The sequence below is a fragment of the Bos javanicus genome, chromosome 13 (genome assembly GCF_032452875.1).
Source record: "Bos javanicus breed banteng chromosome 13, ARS-OSU_banteng_1.0, whole genome shotgun sequence".
NCBI lineage: Eukaryota > Metazoa > Chordata > Mammalia > Artiodactyla > Bovidae > Bos > Bos javanicus.
The window spans coordinates 58,720,156-58,735,323 of NC_083880.1; the positions used below are offsets into that span (position 1 = coordinate 58,720,156).

A 15,168-nucleotide genomic window follows, 5' to 3' on the forward strand; every position below is an offset into this window, starting at 1 on the left:
CTGTTGTCCCCTTCTCCTCCTGCCCCCAATCCCTCCCAGCATCAGAGTCTTTTCCAATGAGTCAACTCTTCGCATGAGGTGGCCAAAATATTGGAGTTTCAGCTTCAGCATCAGTCCCTCCAATGAACACCCAGGACTGATCTTTAGGATGGACTGGTTGGATCTCCTTGCAGTCCAAAGGGCTCTCAAGAGTCTTCTCCAACACCACAGTTCAAAAGCATTAATTCTTCGGCACTCAGCTTTCTTCACAGTCCAACTCTCACATCCATACATGACCACAGGAAAAACCATAGCCTTGACTAGATGGAGAGGAGTCAAATTCACAGAGACAGAAAGTAAGATGGTGGTTTGCAGGGGCTAGGGGGAGGGGGCAGGGGAGTTATTGTTTAATGGGGACAGTTTCAGTTTGGGAAGACAAGATGGGTTTTAGAGATTGGTTGCAAAGTGAACGTAATGAACCCTACTGAACTCCACACTTAAAATGGTTAAGATGCTAAATTTCATATCATATTTTACTAAAATATTTTTTCAATTAAAGAAAAAAAAAACAAGAAACGTGTTTGATAATGGTTGCCGGGGGTAAGGATGGGAGGAAGAGATAGTTGGGAGTTTGGGATTGACATGTACCCACCGCTATGTTTAAAATGGATAACCAACAAGGGCCTACCGTGTAGCACAGGAAACTCTGCTCAGAGTTATGTGGCAGCCTGGATAGGAGAGGAGTTTGGGGACAATAGATACACATGTATGTATGGCTGAGTCCCTTTGCTATCCACCTGAAACTATCACAGCACTGTTAATCGGCTATGCTCCATAATCGGCTATGCTCCAATAGAAAATAAAAGTTTCAAAAGAAACATGTTTGAAAAATTTAAGTCCAGTTGGTATGTAGACACCATCAAAAACTTCCTGGAAACAGTCTTTTTCGTAGGTTATTTGCAGAGTTTTGAACACATACCACCTGGATAAACTATTCGGTAAAATTAAGTTCAGATGCCTGACTGGTGCCCAGACTCGCACCAGCTTTGAAATTTCCAAAAGGAAAAATTCCCAAAGCCTGTGGCAGGAGCAATGACACAAGTGCCCACAAGAGGGCGATAGTTTCTTCCTTTTCAAACATGGAGCTGGACTCCAGTCCTTGGAGATGGTTAACAAACACAAGTTACAAAAAAGTCTTGGTGATTCGTTTGATCACTTTCGTACCACACAGAAAGATGAACAAAAATCTGTATGTCTTTTAATAGTAACAGGAGGGGAGAACAGTGTGGAGATTCCTTAAAAAACTGGAAATAGAACTGCCTTATGATCCAGCAATCCCACTGCTGGGCATACACACTGAGGAAACCAGAAGGGAAAGAGGCACGTGTACCCCAATGTTCATCGCAGCACTGTTTATAATAGCCAGGACATGGAAGCAACCTAGATGCCCATCAGGAGATGAATGGATAAGAAAGCTGGGGTACATATACACAATGGAGTATTACTCAGCCATTAAAAAGAATTCATTTGAATCAGTTCTAATGAGGTGGATGAAACTGGAGCCTATTATACAGAGTGAAGTAAGCCAGAAGGAAAAACACCAATAGAGTATACTAACGCATATATATGGAATTTAGAAAGATGATAAAAATAACCCTGTGTACGAGACAGCAAAAGAGACACTGATGTATAGAACAGTCTTATGGACTCTGTGGGAGAGGGAGAGGGTGGGAAGATTTGGGAGAATGGCATTGAAACTTGTAAAATATCATGTATGAAACGAGATGCCAGTCCAGGTTCAATGCACGATACTGGATGCTTGGGGCTAGTGCACTGGGACGACCCAGAGGGATGGTATGGGGAGGGAGGAGGGAGGAGGGTTCAGGATGGGGAGCACATGTATACCTGTGATGGATTCATTTTGATATTTGGCAAAACTAATACAATTATATAAAGTTTAAAAACAAAATAAAATTTAAAAAAATAAAAAATAAAGGGGAGGCATATCTGAAGATAGTAAAGAAAAAAGCCAACAAAAGGTGAAAAATGTAGAGATATAATTATTAGTAGATTATAATTTACCAGTACTGATTTATGAAATACGCAACCAGAATTGTCTTATGACCATTAAATACATTAAATATCTTCCCACCAGAAAAAAAAAAAAAAAGTAACAGGAGGATTTCTGGCCCATTGCTCAGTGAGACAGGGGCGTTTCCCAGACCTGGAAGTGAAGATACCTCGTGGGCTTGGAGTCAGGATGCCTGGAGAGAAACCGCCTTCAACACACTTCTGCTTTAAATAGTTGTGAGATCCAGCAGGAAATTGTTGTGGAATACACACCTCTTGCACAATTTAATGTCTCTGTCTGAAGGCAAGGGTGTTCAAACTGCAGCACTGTTTGACAACAGTTTTATTGTATAAATGATGCTTTTTAAACACACCTGAGGCTTGTCTGATGCCTCTGTCGTTTGAGGTCAGTCTCTGGTGGCTCAGTGGTAAAGAACCTGCCTGCCAATGCAGGAGACACAGTAGACTTGGGTTCGATCCCTGGGTCAGGAAGATCCCCTGGAGAAGGAAATGGTAGCCCACTCCAGTATTCTTGCCTGGAGAATCCCATGGACAGAGGAGACCGGTGGGCTACAGTCTGTGAGGTCTCAAAGAGTCAGACACAACTGAGTGACTAAACAACAAACAGCAACAACCGAAAGAGTCGGTACCACAAGGGGGTTAACCCTGGTGGAGCACAAGCGGTTTATACTGGAAAGTTCAACAGCCTTGTGAAAATGGCAGGAATTTCTTATTTTCCAGGCATTATTTCCAGGACAGTAAGTCCCCTACATACAAACCTGGGAACTTTCAAAGATGTGAACCTGGATTCACACGTCCAGTCATGTAAGTTAGCTCACGTGTCTGGGGGTACTTTGTCGTGTGCCCCATGTACCCTCTACACGTGACTGGGTTTTGTGTGCATTGCTGCACAGTACTGTATAGAGTAGAGCAGTTTAGTACTTTTATTTCAAGTCTAGGATATCCAGTTAGTGTTAGTCTGTCAGTCGTGTCTGACTCTTTGAGACCCCATGGACTGTAGCCCGCCAGCCTCCTCTGTCCATGGAATTCTCCAGGCAAGAATACTGGAGTGGGTTCATTTCCTCCTCCAGGGGATCTTCCCAACCCAGGTCTCCTGCCATTGCAGGCAGATTCTTTACCGTCTAAGCCACCAGAGAAGCCCAGGATGTCTGGAAGAAAGGGTAAAAGGGGTAGTGATGTAGCTGGTATGACTGTACTTTTTAAGGTACTGTACTGTAAGATTTAAAGTGGTTTTTTTTTTTTTTAATGTATTATTTGTGTGGTAAGTATTAGAAACCTATTATAGTACAGTACTATATAGCTGATTGTATTAGTTGGGTATCTAAACCAACTTTGCTGGACTTACGAACATGCTCTTAGAATAAAACTCGTTCGTCAGTAGGGGACTTACTGTATAAATGTTATGCTTTCGGCTGACCTTTGATAATCTCACTGAATAGTCCCTGGAAATGTATCCTTTATAACAATCAGTCCTTTTAACGGGCAGTTAAGGACTTACCAGCATTGAACTTAACCACGTTCAATGAAAAGCCTTAGGACCTTTGGCTTATCAAACCAACTGTTTCTACATTTCCCCATCTTTATTTGCACTTTACTTTTAATGGGGTGTAACAGATAAAACAGATCTTAAGAGGCAGCCTTGTTCCGGGTGTGACTTAAGTAGCTTTTGTATCATTTCCAAGGCATGGCTATGATTATAAGCCTTGTTTCCATAAATCATTGTCTTTTATAGTAAGCGCAATTCAGGATGTCAAAAGACACATGTGCTTGTTTTTCTGAGCAGTTGCAGATTAAGTGCTGTACGGGATGCTCACCGTGCTTGTTGAGACAAAAAATGCAGTAAAGGAAAAAAAAAAAAAACTATTGAACCCCAGTGGCTAGGAGCCAGTCACAGGAGACGAGATAGGAGGGCTGCAAATAGCTGTCATGGTAGAATACTGCCCCGAGTAGCAGCCAAATGGTTGAGCTGGAACGTGATGTCATTTCCTGTTAATGAAGGGTGACAGTTTGTAGACAAGTCCAGAGGTCGCTGATTAAAAGACTCATCCTGATAATTATTATAATTACATCCCAGTGCCTGAACTACCAACATCAGGAAGGTAATAACAGAAAACAGTGCACTAGACAATGAATTACTTTAAGTCCATCAGCTTTGGTCACTAATTCGATCAGAAAAGCTGTGTTTAACCTTTTCTGAGGGTAGTCCTTTCACTTAATGACCATTTGAAAACTAAACACGAATCTGTTTGTAGTGAAAAGCCCATCTAGTATTTCAAAGCATAAGAACCGCTTCACCCCCTAAAAATGAGAGTAGCTGGTTGATGGCGTTGGAATCATCTGTGAACGATGCCAAAACAATTCTAAAAGGGATTCTAGGATTTTTCTACGACATAAGAGTATTTTGTCAGTTAAATCATTTGTCTTAAGCAGAAAAAAATAAAAACCTTTCACAACACAGACATGCCCGAGTTTGCTGCTGGTGTAGCAAGATTTAAATACAGCTGCCCCAGGCATCAAAAATCAATTTTAAATGGAATACAGGAACAGTTAGGCTTTTCCCATCCTGGCCGCAGAGTGTTGTTATCAAGCGTGTTGCCAACTCCCTAAATAAAGAAGCTAATATTTGAAAGTAGGAGTCTTTCAGAGGAGCGGAAGTTGAGTTTTGTTAGCAGACATGCCCAACTTTGCAGTGAAATCTCTGGAATGATTTTCACTGGGAAAAGCCCTGGAGGCCAAAGTGTCACCTGGCGTGATGGTCTCCCTAGAAATGGCCACAGTTGCTGGCGCTCTTTTTTCAACTTTGTGTGCCTGGATTTTAGGATGTGATCCCGAAGCTGCTCATAATACCGTGAACCCAACTGAATTCCCTCAGAAGTCCCAGCACGAAATGAAAGTCCTGTTTTCAGGGCTTGGGAAGAGCAAACACGGTCACGAGCGGCAGGGGGAGCCTGGCACCTCTGCTGGAAAAGGTGGAGGGGTGGAGAGCGGGGTGTCCTCGGGAACAAATGGAGTGGCCAGAGCTGCAGGCGGGCAGTGAGGACGGCTGGACGGTCCCGCCTGGACTGGAGCCTGTGTCTGTAGGTGACACCCCAGTTCTGTGGGGGTGCTTCTGCCCAGCAGGCAGCCTGTCTGTGCAGAGGGCCTGGGTCCCTCTCGGAACAGCGTCACCTGTCACTTGAGGGGAGTGGTGTGTGCTTCTCGCTGCTCTGGTCACCTGGTCCCCCATTGGCCAGCGTGGGTCCCCTCCTCGAGTGCCACCGCACAACACACTGTCACTTGATCCTGTCCTGGGGGCGGGGGTGGTGTTCCTGCTCCTTCAGGGCCCTCAGTGACAGAGTTCAGAAATCTTTCTGGGCACTGGGACTGTCCAGGGGCTTGTGAAAATCACAAACTCCCAGACGGGACACCCCAGCACACAAAGTGAGTGGCCCTGAATGACACCCGAGAACTGGCATTTTCCACTGGCAGTGCTGTGGCTGAGCCAGCTCAGCATCACCTGCCCTTCAGGCTGCACTGCTTCCATGCTTTCACTGATGTTGGAAAAACTGAAGGTGCTTTCAGTGCCAGGACCTGAGGGTTTTGCTCTGCATGGTTCTACCCCCCAAAGGGCACCTCGGCAGCCCTCTGGTGGCCTGGCAACGGCTTTTGCCCCCCCTGGAACGGAAGGAGACAGAGCTCTGGAAGCGACAGGTGACCTGTGTTCTGGAGTCTGCTGGGCCTCCTCCATGGTTTGGCACTGAGATCCCACACTCAGGTGGCCTGGGACATCTGTTTCGTGGTGGCAGAGCACAAAGGGAGAGAGACAGAAGTAAGATTCAGGGTCTGCCAATCGCACATGAGTTTCTACCAGGCTGACGGTAGACGTGTCATGTAGAGAACGGACATTTGAAAATGCATTGGTCTGACTGCATTTGCCCTGTGTCGGGGTAATAACAGACCCATTTCAGAATAAGAAGAGCTGGATCTTCTTAAAAATTATCCTTACCATGTATTGCAACAGGTAGGATAACATCAGGATGGATGGATGGATGGGTAGGAACAGATAGATAGTTGCTCATATTCTTTTAAAATTTTGATCTTAAAAAATTTCTTGGAGGGACCTCCTTAGTGGTCCAGTGGTTAAGACTCTGCACTTGCACTGCAGGGGACATGGGTTCTATTTCTGGTCAGGGAACTAAGATGCCACACCCTTCATGGTATGGCAAAAATAAATAAATAAGTAAAAATAAACTTAAGTAAGCATCTTTAAAAAAAAAACAAAATTTCATGAAGAATCAGAAATTAGTCATGGAAATATGGAGCCTTCAAACGTTGGCCAAATGGAAATTAGTTTACTAATCACAAATTTTTATCTACATGATATGATAGTAGAATTCTCAGTTCTATTTTCCAACACTACATTTTTTTTACATATTTTTTTATTTTTGAGGCATAACTTACAAATAGTAAAATTCTCCTTTTAAGCCCACAATTCTCTGTTTTGACAAGAGGATGGTCGTGGAAACACACCCCAAACCCCACAGTGCTCCTTTGTTGCTGCCCTGCTCCTGCCCTGCCCACAGCAAAAACCGGTTTCTTTCTGCCCCGAAAATCACCATTTCCAGAACGTCCTATAGATGGAATCACATATTTCTAATCAAATACACTCCATTTTTGAGTCTGGCTTCTTCCATTCAAGGTAACGACTGTGAGAGCTAGCCTTACTGTTTCCTAGGTTATTTGTTAATTTATCTTTATTATGGGGTAATATTCCAGTGTAAGGCTATTCCAAAATTTGCTTCTCTATCCACCAGGTCAAGGACATTTGAATTGTTCCCACTTTGGGTAGATTATGAATAAAGGTATTATAAAACATTTGTGTACAGGTTTTGTGCAAATCTATATTCTCATGTCTCCTGAGGTGAGATCGCTGGGTCATAAGACAGATGTTTGTTTGCCCTGGTAAGAAACTACCAAACCAGTTCTCAAAGTGGATGCTCCTGTATTCCCACCAGTAAGCAGTCAAGTCACCCCACTTCCTGGCCATCACTTGGTATTATCGGGGTTTGTTTGGTTTTGTTTTAAGCTGTCCTAGTAGGTATAGTGATATCCTACTGTGGTTTTGGTTTGTACTTTATTAATAACTCACGAGTCTGAAAACCTTTCCATAGACTTATTTGCCATCTACACATCTTCTCTAATGAAATATCTGGTCAAATCTTTTAACCATCTTTTCAATCAGTTTGAGAGTTTATAGATTCTGAACACAGATTCTTTATCAGACATATGCTTTGCAAGTATTTTCTCTCTGTCTTCTCTTTTCATTCTCTTAACAGTGTTTTGCAAAGAGCAGGTTTTTCTTTTAATTTGATGGTGTCTAATTTATCCTTTTCTTGGGACGAATCATTCTTTTAGTGTCTTGGCTAAGACATCTTTGCATAATGCAGGGTTACACAGATTTTTTTTTCCCCTAGATTTAGTTCAGAAGTTTTGTAATTTTATGCTTTGCATGGGAGTCATGGATCTATTTTGAGTCAAATTTTGTTTATGATACAAGGTGTGGATCAAGGTTTCTTTTTTCACACGTGGATGACCAACCAATTGTTCCAGCACCATTTGTTGAAAAAACTATCCTTTGTCCATTGAATTCCCTTTGCAGCTGTGTTGAAAGTAAATTGGCCACACATGTGGGATCTATTTCTGGATTCCACTCTGTTGCGCTGATCCAGGCTTTCATCAGTACCACACTGTCTTGATTACTGTAGCTTTATAGTAAGCATCGAAATTAGAGAATGGGAGTCTTCCAAAGCTGTTCCTCTTTCCCCAAATTGTTTTGGTTATTCTAGATCTGCTGCCTCTCCATGTAAATTTACAAACCAACTTGTTGATTTGTACCTAAGATGTACAAATTCCTACATTTTGTTGGACAAAACTACATTTTGGAAGGGAAGAATTTACAGACTTGTTTGGGAAGAACCTATCATTTTAACAATATTGAGTCTTCTGAATCCCATGAACAGAGGAGCCTGGCAGGCTACAGTCCCCGGGGTTGCAAAGAGTCAGACACAACTGAGCAACTAAGCGAGCACACACTGATTCATGAACACAGTACATCTCTCCACTTGTTTAGGTTTTTAATTTCATTTATCATTGTTTTATAGACTGTGTACAGATCTTGCACAGATGTTGGAATTTATACTCAGTTTTTGGTGAGATTTTTCTTTTTTTTTTTTTTGGTACTATTGTAAATTGTGCTGTTTTTAGAATTTCAACTTCCTACTGTTCATTGCTAGTACAGAGAAATACTGTTGAGTTTTATATTGACCTTGTATCCTGCAACCTTACTAAACTCACTTATTATTCATTCTGGCAATTTGTTTGTAGATTCCTTGGTGTTTTCTAAATAGACAGTCATGCCATCTGCAAATAGAATGATTTCTTCCCCCCTGTCCAATATAGGTTTTTATTTTCTTGCCTCATTGCACTTGTGAGGGCCTCCAGTATGATGTTGAATAGGAGTGGTGAGAGTGGACATCTTTGTCCAGTTCCCGGTTTAAGGGGTGAGGATCAAGCCTTTTGCCATTAAGATGTTAGCTGTAGGTGTTCTGTAGATGCCGTTTAATGCACCGAGGACATTTCTTCCTAATATCAGTTTGCTGAGAATTAATCATGAATGAATACTGAATCCTGTCAAATGCTTTTTCTATATCAATTAAGATGACTACATGCTTTGTCTATATCTGTCAATGTTTTAGATTACATTGGCAGATTTTCCAATGTTGAACAGCCTTGCATTCCAGGATAAACTTCACTTGGTCATGATGTATTATACATTTTATATTTTGCTGGATTTGACTTGATGATATTTTTCTGAGGCTTCTTTTATTTATATACACTAGCAATACTGGTCTATAGTTTCCTTTTCTTCTAATATGTTTGGTATTAGCATATGCACCCCACTCCAGTACTTTTGCCTGGAAAATCCCATGGATGGAGAAGCCTGGTAGGCTGCAGTCCATGGGGTTGCTAGAGTCGGACACGACTGAGCGACTTCACTTTCACTTTTCACTTTCATGCATTGGAGAAGGAAATGGCAACCCACTCCAGTGCTCTTGCCTGGAGAATCCCAGGGACGGGGAAGCCTGGTGGGCTGCCGTCTATGGGGTTGCACAGAGTCGGACATGACTGAAGCAACTTAGCAGCAAGAGCAGCCTCAAGAAATGAGTTGGGAAGTGTTCCCTCTTCTTCAATTTTCTGGAAGAATTTGTGTAGAATTAGGATTATTTCTTCCTTGAATGGTAATATTTACCAGTGAAGACATCTGGTCTGGAGCTTGCTTTGTTAGAAAGTTTTGACTATGCATTCCATGTCTTTAATAGCTATGGTTAACTATTCCTTCTTGAGTGAGTTCTGGTTTTCTAGGTCTTTCAGGCATTAGTCCATTTCACCTAAGCTGTCAAATTTTAGGACATAACATTGTTTGTTACCTTCCCTTACTATCTTTTTCATGCCTGTAGAGTCTTGAGTGATGTTTTCTCTTTCATTTCTAATACTGCTAATGTTTATCTTCTCTCTTTTTGTTATTATCTGTCTGGCTAGAGGTTTATCAATTTTGTTGGCCTTTTCAAATAGTCAGATTTCTGTTTCATTAATTTTTCTCTTTCATTTTTTCTGATATTAATTACATTGCTTTCTGAGCTTATCTTTATAATTTCATTCCTTCAGCCTAAAGTTGCCATTCTTTTTCTAGCTTCTGAAGGTAGAAGTTTGGATAACTCATTTGAAATGTTTCTTATTTTCTACCATAAGCGCTTGGCGTTATGAAACTCCCTCTCAGCTCTGCTTTAGTTGCAGTTTACAAATCTTGATATATTCTTATTTTTAGTCAGTTCAGAATATTTTCTACTTTCCCTTGAGATTTCCACTTTGACCTAGAAGTGCATTTAATTTTTAAATATCTGGGAATTTTCCAGATACCTTTCTGCTTGTGAACTCTAGATTTATTACCGTATGGTCAGAGAATGAACACTGTATGCTCCCATTCGTCTTAAATTGGTTAGGGTTTGTTTGGTTGCCCAGAATACGGTCTGTCTTGGCGACAGTTCCATGGCACTTGAGAAAACTGTGTATCCTGTTACTGAGTGGCCTGTTCTAATGCGTCACTTAGGTTACATCACTGACGCTGCCATCCAGGTCTTTTCTATCCTCACTGATTGCTTGTTTGTTTTGTCAATAACTTAGAGAAGAGTTTGAGGTCAACCAGACCTGTGGATTTGTCTATCCTTTCAGTTTTTGCTTTGTGCATTTTGAAAAGGCATATTGTTGTTCAGTTGCTCAGTCGTGTCTGACTCTTGGCGACCCCCATGGACTACAGTACGCCAGGCTTCCCTGAACTTCACCATGTCCTGAAGTTTGCTCAAACTCATGTCCATTAAGTCGATGATGCCATCCAACCATCTCATCCTCTGTCACCCCCTTCTCCTCCTGTCCTCAATCTTTAGAGACCTCATGTTATTAAATGCTGCACCCATTACTTGCTAAAATCATTTTGCAAAGCTGCAAGGTGTTAAGAAATGGGTGCTCTGAACAAAGGCTTTGAACTTTAGGGCCGCTGGGAAGGCAGAGTCTTCTTCATTGCCTGAGGCAGAGCATTTGAGCTCAGCTACCAGCTGGGCCTCTCAGTCCTCCAGGGGTCAGAGATGACTGGAAAAGAAGGGCTGATGCCAGGGTGGGGCACAGAGTCTGTGCTCAGGATCCTACCCCAGCACCAGGTGACTTTGGACCCCGACTGCCTCTAGTCAGTCGATCCTCATAAATGGGCTGTCCGTGCTAGATGCTGGTGAAACCAAAGTGTGAATCTTGCTCCAAGGATGACTACAACCCCTCCTTCCTGGTACTCGGGGTCCCCGAAGAGCAGATGGGGCCCCACATGTGTTATCAGGCCTCCTTTCAGCACTATGCTGGCAAAAGTTCAACCACAATTTGGGGTGGGGTAGCCCTATTTGCAGCACTTGCCAATTTCCATGGTGTGAATACTCCCAACCATGATGGGTTTCAAGCTACCAGCCTGACTCCCTATGTGTGGAGCAGGGAGACACAGAGACCTGCACTGTCCAAAGCACTGACACTGCACAGAGACAACAGAGATAAATAGCCCCAAGGGCGTGGATTGGTAAAATGTACTGAGGGGCTTTCCTCCTGGCCCAGCTGCTAAGACTTCACTTTCCACTGCAGGGCTACAGAGGATGTGGGTTCAGTCCCCACTCGGGGAGACAAGATCCCACATGCCACAGGGCCAAAAAAGCAAAACATAAAACAGAATCAATATTGTAACAAATTCAATAAAGACTTTAAAAATGGTCCAGGGCTTTCCCTGGTGGCTCAGTGGTAAAGAAACCGCCTGCCAATGCAGGACACACAAGTTCCATCCCTGGGCTGGGAAGATCCCACATGCCACACAAAGCAACTAAGCCCACACACCACAACTATTGAGCCTGTGCTCTAGAGTCTGGGAACCAAGATGGCTGAAGCCCATGCACCCTACAGCCCATGATCCACAGCAAGAGAAGCCACTACAATGAGAAGCCTGTGTACCGTGACTAGAGAGTACCCTCTGCTCGCCACAGCTAGAGAAAAGCCCATGCAGCAATGAGGGCCAAGCACAGCCAATAAATAAATACACTTTTTATAATGGTCCACATCAAAAAACAAAATTCTTAAAAAAATAGTAAAATAGATTACCTTTATTTTTAATATAACCCATTTAATGATAAGTTCATACAATTCAATTTTAATGTTGCCCATGTTTCACAAATGATATGCAAAATTCCTGCCAATTCAGCCATCATTTTGTGTAGATTCACTGGAGTGCTGACCCAACTGCCACTCAGACAAGCCTCAGACAAGCTCAGCCGACAGAAATGAATTGGTTCATGTGAGAGGTTCCGTAGCAGCTCTTAAGCAGAGTGTCTTGGGTTCTCCAAGCTTAACACATCTGAGAGGCACATCTAAGAGGCATCAGGAGATGGAGAGTGGAGGTCCAGTTGTCCGAAAGAGTGAGGGTCCATCACACAAAACCATAGAAGCCCTTTGCTAACTGTAAAATCCCATATAAACATTCAGGTTGAGATTTTTCAATCTTGGGATGTATTTAAACTTTTTGGTGTTCAAGTTTCTCAAATTTCGGAAGTAATCCATACTTGTTTTAAACAATAAATACAAAGCTTTGCATAAGGACAGAGTTACTCGCCTCCCAGGCTCTAACCTCAGCCCCTAACCCACCCTCCCCCTGGCTCCCCCATTCCCTTAGTTAGCAGCCTGCCCCGTGCCCCGCCCAGGCTGAGCAGTCCCAGACACACATACACAGGGGGGTTTTGTTTTGCAGAAGTAGACCCAGACACACCTGTGGCTCTGCAGCTTGCTGTTTCTCACCGTGAGATAAATCTCGGGCATCTCAGCAGTCGGTAGACAGCCTGGCATAGAGTTTGCTGTAGCTGGACTGGCAGGGGCTGGGGATGGGGGCCTTTTCATCCATTCCTCCTACCGAGGGCATGGAAGTGCAAAGACCTCTTGTGATTTCTAAATTTGGTCAGAGTGCAGGAGGCAGTGCAGGGTGCCTGTGTGCTAAAAATACCAGCCGGGGTCTGGGGTGGAGGCCACTCATTCAGAGCAGACAAGACGGGGAAGCCCAGGGTGGCAGAGCATCGGGGTCCTTGGCAAAGCATCTTCAGGTTTTTCCAAAGAGCCTCAGCGTCTCACTGACACCCACGCCCACGGCCACATGTCCGCGTGACCAAGGTGCATTTGCATGCTAAGTCTTTTCAGTCGCGTCCAACTCCGTGCGACCCTATGAACTATAGCCCACCAGGCTCCTCTGCCCATGGGATTCTCCAGGCAAGAATACTGGAGTAGGTTGCTGTGCCCTCCTCCAGGGGATCTTCCCAGCCCAGGGATCGAACCCAGGTCTCTTATGTCTCCTGCATTAACAGGTAGGTTCTTTACCACTAGCGCCACCTGGGAGACCCAAATGACCAGGGTACAGATTCTAAAATCTGCTTCCAACTGAGTCACCATCACCCTGTGGGTCATGTTAACCTGTTGTTTGATACCACCTCAGGCTTTGGACCCTATCTGGCTACCACTGCACAGAAACTTATTTTCAACTTACTTTTTAAATATATAATTTCATTTATTTATTTTATTTTGGGCTGTGCTGCGTCTTCATTTTCACACGGGCTTTCTCTGGTTGCGGAGAGCACGGGCTGCTCTTCGCTGCAGTGCTCAGGTTTCTCATTGCGGTGGCTTCTCTTGGTGTGGAGCAAGGGCTCTAGGGCGCACGGGTTTCAGTAGCTGCAGCACGTGGGCTCAGTAGTTGTGGCTCCCTGGCTCTAGAGCACAGCTTCAATAGTTGTGATGCACAGGCCTAGTTGCTTCACCGCATGTGGGATCTTCCCAAACCAGTGATCAAATCCGTGTCTCCTGCATTGGAAGGCCGATTCTTTATCACTGAGCCACCAGGGAAGCCCTCAACTCACTTTAAAAAAATCAAATTCATTTATTTCTAAATAGAACTTCACAACACTACAGTAAATAGAAAACCAGTATCGCTTTCCATAAATAATTATGATACATAGATAAGTAGATCATATACACAGTGATTACACATAATGTTGTTATTAACAGTTCTGAGCACTTGCTCTGTGCCAGTCTGTGTTCTAATCTAAAATATGAACTCGATCCTTATAACAGCCCCCATTCTACTGTCGCCCCATCGTGTAGACAAGAAAATGAGGCTCAGGGTAGCTCCACCTTAAAGTAGACAGGTCACTACCAAAACAAAGTCAGGAACTGTCTTGATCACCAAGGTGCCCATGGGTGGGGAACCTCAGCTGTGCTGGACTTTGAGTTCACTTCCGGCTTTTGATTTGCTCATTCACTCATCTCTTTAACAAGTGTTTGCTGAGCACTTACTGTGGGCCAGGGCTGAGGAGTGGAGGGGGCAGTGGGGGGATTCTGTGTCTGCCCTTGATGAGCTCTGTCTGGTGGTAGGGAAGGTGCATGTGGTGGGTGCTTCAGAGCTGCAGTGCTGGGGATAAGAGAAGGCATTCACCAGCCTAGGCTTAGGCGTGGGGGTGGGGGCTGATGCTGGGCCACGTTTCTAACCTTTTCAGGAAGAACAGGAGCTGAGTGGAATAAAGGAAGCGCAGAGGGGAACGTGGCAATTCAGGTGCATTAAAAAGGTGAATTCAAGTAATTTTCATGTCCTCACTGGAGACCCCTATTATAAGCGGATTGAAAGAAGAAGTTAACCTCAGTTTCTTCATCTGGAAAATGGGAATAATGGTACCAGCATCACAGAGTAACATCCGTGACGAGGATGGATGTGTCACAGTTTATGAAGCCTTCTGGCAGTTCTCGCCACAGGATAAATGCTCAAAATGTCACTAATAATAATGATGATAATTATTCTTATTTCTGGCAAGTGACCATGTTTTCTATGCACCAAAGCAGTACTGTAAAGTTCTTTTTAAGTATTTTTTATTTTTAAAAAATGAATTTAAAAGTGGCATGCTTCATCTAAAACTATCACAAATTTGTAAATCAACCATAATTTTTAAAAAATAAGGAAAGTGGCCCTCTTGCAGGGAGTTTAAGCTAATATTCATATTACCATGTTTGTCTTCATTTGCATATGTCCGACAAGTTTACAAGCACATACGGAAAACTTAACCTGTAACTTCCACCTGTCCTTTTTGTCTTCCCTGGGCTTTATTTTGAAAGAAGTGGAAATCCAAGACTATCCTTTCAAACTAATAGCAATACATTTACTTGACAGGGGATTTAATTCCTTACCAAATGACATGAGCAACCTCATAATGAACAGTATTTCTAAGTAGCACAGCTCACAGCACGGGGCTCCCTAAATCTGACTTAGACAGTGGGTCAGCCATCTTTCATGACAAAGTTTCTCATAGAAAAGGCATGGTTTTGCAAGGACACCTATCAGAGTAGCCAGTAGGAGCTGAATTTTTCCTCATGTCTCCCACCTACAAACATGCTCAGCCACTGTCTGTGAGGAAGGTGGTATTTGGGGGAAAATTAAAAATCTGGAAGTCATTA

At 43.3% G+C, this 15,168-nt stretch overlaps 1 protein-coding gene and 1 long non-coding RNA gene across 5 annotated transcripts in view; one reads left to right on the top strand and one right to left on the bottom strand.

The window, feature by feature from the left end:
* RBM38 (RNA binding motif protein 38) overlaps positions 1-15,168 on the bottom strand; it is a 125,053-nt gene that overhangs the window by 33,973 nt on the left and 75,912 nt on the right. For 2 of the 4 annotated variants that reach the window (XR_009740427.1, XR_009740430.1), the window contains exons 4-5: positions 12,452-13,527; positions 11,778-12,145 (exon numbers count right to left, since the gene is read on the bottom strand). The gene's annotated coding sequence lies outside the window, so the exon portion shown is untranslated. Of the gene's footprint in view, positions 1-11,777; positions 12,146-12,451; positions 13,528-15,168 lie in introns of those variants that run through there. The other 2 variants (XR_009740429.1, XR_009740428.1) reach the window with 1 other exon arrangement.
* LOC133259496 (uncharacterized) lies at positions 12,952-14,499 on the top strand. The gene is made up of 2 exons (XR_009740431.1): positions 12,952-13,037; positions 14,220-14,499. It is a non-coding gene; the product is annotated as an uncharacterized LOC133259496 (long non-coding RNA).